Source organism: Macaca mulatta, chromosome 16 (assembly GCF_049350105.2).
Source record: "Macaca mulatta isolate MMU2019108-1 chromosome 16, T2T-MMU8v2.0, whole genome shotgun sequence".
In the NCBI taxonomy this organism is placed as follows: Eukaryota; Metazoa; Chordata; class Mammalia; order Primates; family Cercopithecidae; genus Macaca; species Macaca mulatta.
Genome location: NC_133421.1, coordinates 36,943,145 through 36,954,214, shown reverse-complemented (window position 1 = coordinate 36,954,214; position 11,070 = coordinate 36,943,145). Strand labels below are relative to the sequence as shown.

The window sequence follows — 11,070 nt, the reverse complement described above, 5'->3', positions numbered from 1 at the left end:
TGGTCAGCTGCTTAACTGATCACAGGTTCATGTTGTTACTGACAGACTTCAATTATGCCTAATCATAAGAAACATTTGTGTGGCCTCCAACAGGATAACATGTCCGAAGTTCTTAGAATAGTGCTTGGCCTATGGTAAATGCTCAATACATGTTACCTCCTATGAGATCTCATTTTCATTTTTCCAATAACTCTTGTGATGTGGATACTATTATCATTCCTATTTTGTAGATGAGGAAGTTGAAACTCAGAGATGCTGGGTAATTTGCTTGGGTTCACATGGCTAATAAGTGGCAAAACCACTTACAAGCTTTGCAAGTAATTTTCTATGAAGCTCTTCATTCCCCTGTAATAGGAGCTGAATGATGACAATTTGGCTTTGTGTGCATTGTATCTTACTTTCTAACTTGAACAGGACCTTTAGAGAAGAGAGCTCCATTTCCTTCTGAGAATCCCACACTTCTGGAACTCCTGGCTTTACCACCTCTGGACATCCCAAGGGTTTACGCTCACTGGCCAGTGTACATGTGACATCATGATGGCTGAGCACCGGCACTGTGTCCAGCCCCCTGCTAGGTGCTATATACATTGTCTTTCATTTATTTCCCAAATGCCCTTGTGCTGTAAATGCTACCCAGAAAGGGTCATGTTCATTATTCAAGTCACTTCACCAGAAACTGACAGAGCCAAATTCAAACCCAGGTCTGCCTGATTCCAGGCTCCTTGCTTCTTCCATTGTTCCTCATTACTAGGCAATCTTCTTCAATGTTATTCTCAGGGCTTTAATTAAGATATAGGCTCACCATTTCAGATTCTCTAGACTTTGTCCCTGTAAGAGGGTTTATGTGATGCAGCCAGAGGTCTTGTATTGAGGAACTTCATGTGGAGAGGTGTGTTCTCGTGGCTCATGGACATACATAGATGAATAAAGGAAAGGGGTTACTCCCTCCCCAAGTACATCACACATAATTGGATGAGGGTCTAGGTCACTTTGCTTATTTCTTTGACTACCTTCCTCCAAGGAATCAGTTTTCCCTGCCTGCCTTGGGATTCTAGCATAGATCATTTTGAAGTTTGTCATTTAAATATATTTTCACAGCCTGCTTTGGCCTTTTTTTCAGCTAAAGTTGTTAAGATTTCAGTACATTTAGGACAGTGATGACATGCCCCAGTCCTGTCATCCTGTCTCCTCAGTTAATAGAAAGGAAACAATGCCTATCTGTCTGGACCTGTATACAATAATTTGGAGAGAAAAAATAAGATTAGAAATATTCCCTTATTTTGTGAGCTACCTTTATTCCATCCCATTGTTCTACAGCAAAAGGCTTCTACAAAAATAGTGGGTTTTCCTCTTCTAATAAGGGATATTTTAAAAAAATCATTTAGGGCAATACTTCTTAAACTTTGAGAGTCTTTGAGGCTAATAAAAATCTTGCCACATTCTACTCCCATAAAGATATCAAAAAGGCCATGGACTGGGAGTCAGCACACCTTAACGTATGAAATGAAGGACCTGAACCAGAAATGGGAAGGATCAGCTAGTGCAGTGTCTACTGTGAATCTAGAGGCGCTTGAGCCAGGCGTGGTGGCTTGTGCCAGTAATCCCACCACTTCAGGAGGCCAAGGCAGACAGATCACTTGAGCCTCAGGAGTTCAAGATCAGCCTGGACAACAAAGCGAGACCCCCATCTTTACAAAAAAACTAATATATATATATACAAAAATTAATTTTAAAAAATCATATCATTTGTTTCGTGGAAAAGAGTTGCTGTAGAATCCTCAAACTTGAGCTGTTGAGTCAGTTCCCTCTTGTGCAGTTGAAGCCTTATTTTGAGCATAACTTTCAGCCTGCACCCATGAATCCTGAGTAGGTTCTAGTTCAGCAGGTAGACCTGTGACTTCAATCAGGTTTCGATGCTGAGTTAGAACTTGGTCTGGATGAGGGGCTGTAGAATGTCCAATCTCTGTAGCGAGCCCCAGGTCTGGAGGCTGAGTTGAGGTCTCCTCTATGGTTGGAGACGGTTTAACCTCTAGTAGGTTCTGTAGTTATGGTAAGCTCCAGGTCCAGGGGTTGAACTGTGACTTGAGTCAGGCTTGAATGCTGAGCCTGACCTTTGTCTGGAGACGGAAATGTCACCTCAGGGTGTTTTGGAGGAGGAGCTGTAATCGTCAGGGCTGTAGAAGTTTCAACCTTTGTAGTGGATTCAGGAGTGATGGTAAGGCCCAGATCCAAAGGTTGAACTGTGAGTTGAGTCAGGTTTGAATGCTGAGCCTGACCCTTGTCTGAAGGTGGAAGTGTCACCTCAGGATGTTTTGGAGGAGAAAATGTAGTCGTCAGAGCTGTAGAAGGTTCAATCTCTGTAGTGGATTCTGGAGTGATGGTAAACCCCCGGTCAAAAGGTTGAACTGTGGCTTGAGTCAGGTTTGAATACTGAGTCTGAACATGGTCTGGATGTGGAAATGTCACCTTAGGGTGGTTTGGAGGAACTATAGTCTTCTTCAGGGGTGTAGGATGTTCAACCTCTGTACTGGGTTCTGGAGTTATGGTAAGTCCCAGGTGCAAAGGTTGAACTGTAATGCTGGGTGACACTGAATGCTGAGCTTGATCCTGACCTAGTGTCGCAACTGCTACCTCTTGATATATTGGAAGTTGGGGTACAATTTTCTTAGGAGGCTGAGTTGGGGTCTCCTGCATGGTTGGAGAAAGTTCAACCTCTGTCATGGATTCTGGATTGATGGTAAGCCCCAGATCCAAAGGTTGAACTGTGACACTGGGCAATATTGAGTGCTGAGCTTCATCCTGACCTTGTGTTGGAACAGTCACCTCATAGTGAGCTGGAGGTTGAGCAGCAACCTCCTTAGGTGGCTGTGGAAGCTGAGCTGGTACCATCTGCTGGCTTGAAAGTTCTATGTCCTTAGGGGACTCTGGAGTCTGAACTGTGCCTCCTGCAGGGTTGGAGAAGTTTCTGCCTCCACAGGGGGCTCTGGAATCTGAGCTGGAGCCTTCTGCTGAGTTAGATATGGTCCAACTCCTGAGGGAACTCTGGAGGCAAAGATGGGGCCATCTGCTGGGTCAGAGAGGTTTCTATCACCATAGGGGGCTCTGAAGACTGAGCAGGGCCTGCCTGCTAGGCTGGAGAGGATTCTACCTCTTCAGCTGGCTCTAAAAGCTGAGTTGGGGGTTGCTGTAGGACTGGAGATGGTTCGACCTTCTCAGGTGGCTCTGATGGCTGAGCTGGTATCTCCTGCTGCGGTGGAGGACTGACCTCTTCAGTGGACTTTGGAGGATGATCTGAGGCTTCCTACTGGGTTGCAGATGGTTCAACCTCCTTAGGGGGCTCTGGTGACTCAGCTTGGAACTCTTGCTGTACTGGAGAAGGTTCTACCTTCTTAGGGTGACCTGGAGTCTGAGCTGTGGCCTCTTACTGGACTGGAGGTTCAATCTTTTCAGGAGAATATAGAGATGGGGAAGGGAGATCAGGCTGGGCTAGAGAAAAGTCAGCCTGCTCAGTGGGAATAGGAGGGTTGTCCTGCTGGACTGGAGAAGTTTCAACCTCCAGTGACTGCTGAAGGTATGGGAAGCTCCATATTCACATTTTTAACTGTGGTATTAGGCAAAGTTGAATTACTTTTGAATGTTGAAGAAAGATCTAGAGGTGAAAATATCATCCCACCTTTCAAGGAACCTTCAAAGTCTGAGGAGAGCTCAGTTGGAGGCTGAATTGTGGGCTCTTGATGGACTGGAGGAAGTTCATCATTTTCAAGGGTATTTAGCTGCTGAATTATAATCTCTGCTGCTGGTCTTTCAAACGTTGAAACTGCTCAGGGGACATTAAAGGCTGAGCTGGGGCCCCGTGTTGGGTTAAAATTTCAACCTGATTAGTGAAATCTCAAGTCATGGTAACCATGTGATCCACAGGTTTAACAGTGACATTGTGCAATGTTGGAGGCTGAACTTGATCATGACTTAGAGGAGAAACTGTTACCTCATGATGCTCTGGAGGTTGAGCTACAACTTCTTGAGAGAGTTCTGGAGTCTGAGTTGGGGCCTCCTGCTGGATTAGAGAAGACTCAACCACCTCAGGGGTCTATGGATGCTCAGCTGCAGCCTCCTGCTGGGTTGCAGAGGGGTTCTCATCCTTAATAGGTTCTGGAGACTGAACTGAAGTCTCCTGTTGAACTGATAAAGGCCTAGCCTCTTCCAATGACTCTGGAGGCAGAGGTGGGCCCCTGTAAGGTTCTACATCATTAACTGGCCCTGAGAGCTGAGCTGTACCCTCCTGCTAGACTGGAGAAGTTCCCACCTCTGCAGTAGGCTCTGTTGCTATGGTAAGCTGCATATCTGGAGGCTTAACAGTGACATTGGGCAAATCAGAATGCTGAGCTTGATGGTGACCTAGAGGTGAAACTGACTTCATGATGTTCTGGAGGCTGAGCTGGGGTCTTCTGCTTGGCTGGAGAATATTCAACATCCCCAGAAGACTCAGAGGGCTAAGCTGTTCCTGCTCACTGGGGGAAGGGTCAGCCTCCACAGGAGGACATAGAGGCTCAGTTGGAACCTCCTCTTGTATTGCAGAAGGTTCCACCTCCTCTGGAGACTGGGTTGGGGCCTCCTGCTGGGCTGGAGAAGATTCAGTCTCCTTGGTAGGCTGTGAAGTTATAGTAACATCCACATCTGCAGGTTTAATTGTAATGTTGGGCAAGTTATAATGAGCTTGATCCTCGCCTGGAGGTTGAACTGTCACCCTAAGATTCGGTGGAGTTTGAGCTGCATTCTCCATAGACTCTGGAGGCTAAGCTAGAGCCTCCTGCTGGGTCTGAGAAGGTTCAACTCCCCTAGGAAACTCAGAAGGCCAAACTGGCTGCTCCTGCTCACTGGGGGAAGGTTGAACCTCCACAGGAGGACCTGGCGGCTCAGCTGGGGTCCCTTGCTGAGTTGCAGAAGGTTTCATCTCCTTAGGGAACTCTGGTGTCTGAGCTGGGGCCTTTAATTGGGCTGAGGAAGAGTTGACTTCCTTGGGGTGCTCTGGAGGCTGAGAGGCAGTCTGAGCCTGGCTTGACATTGGGCAAGCGTGAGTGCTAAGCTTCATTCCAACTTTTCGATGGGACATTTACCTCATGATGTATTGATGGCTGAGCTACAATCTCTTCAGAGGGAGTTAACTGCTGTGCTGGGGACTCCTGTTCTGTAGAAGAAGACTGGACTCGCTCAAGGGACTGAGAAGGCAGAGCTGGGGCCTCCTGCTGGGTTAAAGAAGGTTCTACCTCCTCAGGGAGCTTGTGGAAGCTGTGCTGGGGCTTCTTGCTGGAGCTAAGAGGACTGGATCTCTTCAAGGGTCTCTGGGTTTTGAGTCTCAGGCTCTAGATGGAATTAAGAAAGTCCAACTTGCTCAGGGGGCCCTTGAGGCTTATCTGAGTTCACTGGAGTTCTGGAGGCAGGCTGCCCGGATACAGTTGATGACTAAGCTCTGATTTTTTATCTTGCCCAAATTCCTACCTAAGGGGTCTAGGGTCTCATGCCCTACAAACCATAAATTCTCACCAGATGGGTTTTATTTGACCCTATATATCATGACTTACTTTTCAATCTGACTCTGACACAAGGAAAAAATATTTAGCCCAAAATATATTTCCTGGCCATACCTTGAAATTGCCCTGCCACGTCTCAAGTGGGAAAAATCCACATTCTATAGAGAATCAATCCCCTTTCACCTTTGTTTTCCTTCCTTTTTTTTCCAGATCCAGGAGAGAATAAACTAAAAGCCAGACACCCTTTTAGGTCTGATAAGAAATATTTATAACCTGCTTTCCCCCTGAAGTCTGCTGAGAGATTCCTCTGCACAACAAAACATTGTCTCCACAATCTTTTATCTTAACCTGAACATTCCTTTCCATTGATCCTAGGTCTTCAGATAAACTCAACCAATTGTCAACCAGAAAATGTTTAAATTTACCTGTAGCCTGGAAGCCCCCACTTTGAGTTGTCCTGCCTTTCTGAACCAAACCATTGTATTTCTTAAATGTATTCGATTGATGCCTCATGCCTCTCTAAAATACATAAAACCAAACTGTACCCCAACCACCTTGGGCACTGTAAGGTTCTTGTGTTGGTTTGAACCCCGAGAGCGCATCAACAAACAACACAAGGTAATGAGTGCCTGGGTGCAGCCTGGCTGAGGCCTAAAATGGCGACAGCCCCAAGTGAGGACAGGGCTGGGGTTTTATAGTCTCCTATAAACAAGAAGTGTCCCAGTCTGATATAACTGCTACGTGGTACCCGGGTGGCCTCCTTCTCGATCTGCAGGGGTACATGTTTTCTGGCAAGCCCCCTTCCTGCTTCTGCTATCTTGCTGGCACACGGTGCTGGCACAAGTGGCCTTGCACCTTGGGACTGGGCCTGAGAAGGGAGGAGCTGTTCATCTCCCGAGGCTTTCAGGCCCCAGGGAGAATCTTTCAGACACATGTTATCAGGACCCCCCGAGGGCTGTGTCACGAGCCATGGTCACTCATATCCGTACCTGAATCTAAATACTCAGCCTGCAAAATTTGTTTCTGATGCTGAGGTTTTGATACAAATCAGCGTGGAGTTCCAACAACCTTAGCAAGCCTCCAATGCTGAGCTAGATCTTTCTTCAGGTTCTTGGGCAAAACAATTGAGGACTAAGCTCTGAGTTTTTATCTTGCCCAAATTCCTACCTAAGGGGTCTAAGGGAGGCATGCCCTACAAACCATAAATTCCCATCAGATGGGTTTTATTTGACCCTATAGATCGTGACTTACTTTTCAATCTGACTCTGGCATAACATTATGAAACAAGGAAAAAATATTTAACCCAAAATATATTTCCTTGCCATACCTTGAAATTGCCCTGCAAAGTCTCTTGTGGGAAAAATCCACATGCTATAGAGAATCCCCTTGCCCCCTTTGTTTTCCTTCCTTTCTTTCCAGATCCAGGAGAGAACCAGCTAAGAGCCAGGCACCCTTCCTGTAGCCTGGAAGCCCCCACTTTGGGTTGTCCCACCTTTCTGAACCAAACCAATGTATTTCTTAAATGTATTTGATTGATGTCTCATGCCTTCCTAAAATATATAAAACCAAACTGTATCCCAACCACCTTGGGCACATGTTCTTAGGACCTCCTGTGGGCTGTGTCACAGACCCTGATCACTCAGATTTGGCTCAGAATAAACCTCTTCAAATATTTTACAGAGTTTGACTCTTTTCATCAACACAATAAACTTGGTTGCTTTTGAATTCTGACTGTCTAGAGGTGGAACAAGTATTTCATATGCCTGATGATCTGCAGCCTGATCTCGATCTACAGTTTGAACCTTACTTTTGAGGTGAAGAGGCTGAGCTAGGGCCTGGTTCTGGTCCCAGTCTAGCATTGGAACCACCTTTGGGAGCCTTTCTTGCTGAGTCAGCTTGTCATTCAGATCCTGGTATGCAGCAGTGAACTCCTCTGGCCCCAGGGGCAGCTCTCCAGTTGAATCTGTGTCCAGGAATGGAATCAAAGTCTCATCAAAATCTCAGTCAGTTCCTGAGGCAGAAGAGGTGGGCATGTAAGATTGTAAGGGCCAATTTTCAAAGATAAAATAAGTTCAGTTTCTTTGTAAATTAATTAATGTCAAAGGCACATTGATGCAAAATCAGTATATGGACCCCTGTGTCAGATTAACAAGGTTTTCTAGAAACATTAGCCAACTCTATTATAAAGGTTATAAAGATTATAAAAGGCTTATGGAAGTTATATTTTATAATCAAGATTAAATTGTATAGATTGTTTGTAAAATTTTGAAAACAAATGTAATTGGCTTCATGCTATTTTTATTAGGGCTTTTTTGTTTAAAAAGTTGTCTCCTCAAAGAATGAAAGTTTTTGCTTTTTTTTTGAGACCGAGTTTCGCTCTTGTCACCCAGGTTGGAGTGCAATGGCACAATCTTGGCTCACTGCAACCTTTGTCTCCTGGGTTCAAGTGATTCTCCTGCCTCAGCTTCCTGAGTAGCTGGGATTACTGGCACCAGCCACCACACCCAGCTAATTTTTGTATTTTTACTAGAGATGGGGTTTCACCATGATGGCTAGTCTGGTCTCAAACTCCTGACCTCAGGTGATCCACCTGCCTCGGGCTCTCAAAGTGCTAGAATTACAAGCATGAGCCACTGTACCCGACCAGTTTGTGTGTGTGTGTTTTTCTAATCCTTGAATTATCACTTTGATTAAATACATGACTTTACAATGACCTGTGATCCTATTTTGTAATATCAGGTGTTTTAAACCTTTTATATTTGACAAACTTTCTAAAATCAAATTATGAATTATATATTTTTCTAACCTAATTAATCCTTTAAGATATTAGCTTCCCTAAAGCCCAAAAAGACATAATTTGGCTTATTTGGTATAAAAAATTATACAGGAGGCATTGTCAAATATGAAGTGGTGTTGGGTTTTCTTTGGGCTGTATATGTATAAATATGTTATTGGTATGTGTTCCAAAATTATGGGAAACTCCTGTAATTCTGATATAACTTAGTGTACATTATCAATAATAATCATAATTGTTATATTACAATTATTATGTGCCACAGAGATAACAAATTTCCTTGTCAATTATGTCTTTTAACTATGGCTACCTTAAAACTTTTTTTTCATCCATGGACAATTGTTATCTTGTTTTGGTCCTCTTTAGAAGGTGGTCTTATAATCAGCTATAAATCTCCAACAGGTGCTTTTTTTTTGTTTGTTTTTTTGAAATGGAGTCTTGCTGTGTTGCCCAGGCTGGAGTGCAGTGGTGCGATCTTGGCTCACTGCAAACTCTGCCTCCCGGGTTCACGCCATTCTCCTGCTTCAGCCTCCCGAGTACCTGGGACTACAGGTGCCTGCCACTATGCCCAGCTAATTTTTTGTATTTTTAGTAGAGATGGGGTTTCACCGCATTAGCCAGGATGGTCTTGATCTCCTGACCTCATGATCTGCCCACCTTAGCCTCCCAAAGTGCTGGGATTACAGGCATGAGCCACCACACCCAGCCTCCAACTGGTGCTCTTGAATGCAGGTTTCTGATAACTTTGGAGACTGTGACATTAGAACAGAGGGAAAACTTTCAGGACTCATGGAGAGCTAAAATGTTCATGAGTTGATACTGATGAACTACATGAGAGAACAGGAATTAGCTGCATAGATTTAACCAATCTTTCTGACTCTTTAATATGTTTACTGATCCCTTGTTTTGTTTTTCAGAGTCTTAACTTCTTTTGAGATAATGAAAGCTTTTAACAATTTTGTATACTCTTATCAACAAAATTTGGAGCATATTTGTTTCTCTCTACCTGATTTCTCCAGAATTGGAAACTACTTGTGAGTATTCTTATGGCAATATAGTTATTTGCATAAGTGCACTAAGAGTCTGTTTTCACTTGTAACAGGATGCAACTGGAGAAATTGGTTAGTTTACCAAGGCTTTGACTGGAATGGTGTGCTTTCCTTTAAGGAATCAAACCTGGAAAACTAGCCTCATATTTTGTGTACACAGTCCCTGAACAGGGTTTCTGACCTGTGGTAAGTAAAGAATGTCACTTTCTGACAGGCACAGAAGCCCCAGGTTTATCTTAGAACCTCAAGAGGAGAGGAAATTTCACCCAGCTCATGAGTATTTGATGGCACAATCCATGGCTGGGCTGGACTTTAAAAAGTCTTAGATTTCTCTTATGGAACAAAGTTCCATCAAAGGCAATTTAAAAGCCTATGCAAAAAAAAAAAAACAATAATTATTCTTGCTGCATTGTATACAAATATATAGACCAGGTATAATAAGCTAATGAATCCTACCATGATTTGTCTTTAGTAAAATGGGAAACTGGAGAAAAACTTTTGTTTCCAAATGATTGTATACCTGTTGTTAGATTCTAGTCTTGCCTATTTGTTTTTCAATTTGGATTACTTTCTACAGCTTGCACCAAATTTAATTTGTCTTGGTTACAAGTCTCCAAAATAATGTTTTCAATTTTTTTCCTTCTTTTTTCCATTTTTCCTAATTTGGAGTCACTGGAAACTAAGCTGTGCTTTCTTAAAATCCTGTGAACTGAAGTCAGACAACTTAAACTTCAGAAGAAAATAACAGCAACCTGTTTACATACATAAACCACTTTCATCCCTGCCTACTAAACCATGGACTTCAGAGTAATGTGGCCTATATCAATTTTTCCAGGATTGTTCTTTTGTTTGTTGTTGTTTTTCCTCTCTTCCTCCCCACTATTTTCTCTTCACAGGACATGAGACTTCACAGCCTGCTAAAAATGAGCTTTTGGGACCTACTTATCAAGTAATAAACCATCCTAGCCATGAGAGATCAAATGAAACCTGAGACCAGAGACTTATTTTCTTATAAAATGCTTTCTCCAACAGATTTTTAAAAAGAAAAGGGGGGAAATGCGAAAGGAAAATATCTGTGGCCCCCAAAATCACAAAGGAAAAATCAAGCTGGGAACTGCTTAGGGCACCCTGCCTCCCATTCGATTCAGTCACTCCTCTGCCCACTGAGATAGATGCTTATCTGAATTGCCTCCTTTGCAAAGGCTGATCAGAAACTCAAAAGAATGGAACCGTTTGTGTGTCAGCCATCTGTGACCTGGAAGCTTCCTCCCCACTTAAGTCTTCCTGCCTTTGCTTCAAGTTGTCCCACCTTTCCAGATGAAGCAATGTACTTCTTACATATATTGACTGATGTCTCATGATGTCTCCCTAAATGTGTAAAACCAAGCTGTGCCCTGATGACCTTGGGCATATTTTGTCAAGACTTCCCTGAGGCTGTCACGGGTGCATCCTCAACCTTGGCAAAATAAACTCTCTAAATTAACTGAGACCTGTCTCAAATTTAGGGGGTTCACAGTGGGGTGAGCAATTCAGTCTGGGAGAGAAGGCTGTAATCTGAGTGAAGAGCCCTTTGCACTATTCTTGGATGAGGCTGAACTGTCATCCTGCCTTGACTTAACATGGCCATTACCCTAGAAATTACAGCACCACTCTTCAGAGGTCTACCCTGTGTGCACACATGGACAAGAGGCTTAGGTTG

The 11,070-nt window shown here is 43.7% G+C and overlaps 1 long non-coding RNA gene and 1 pseudogene across 1 annotated transcript; one reads left to right on the top strand and one right to left on the bottom strand.

Moving 5' to 3' along the window:
* Positions 1-1,681: 1,681 nt before the first annotated feature.
* LOC114673006 (leucine-rich repeat-containing protein 37A2 pseudogene) lies at positions 1,682-2,960 on the bottom strand (annotated as a pseudogene).
* A 1,639-nt stretch (positions 2,961-4,599) lies between these two features.
* Positions 4,600-10,858, top strand: LOC707659 (uncharacterized). The gene is made up of 3 exons (XR_013406226.1): positions 4,600-7,553; positions 9,240-9,356; positions 10,041-10,858. It is a non-coding gene; the product is annotated as an uncharacterized LOC707659 (long non-coding RNA).
* Positions 10,859-11,070: the final 212 nt, after the last annotated feature.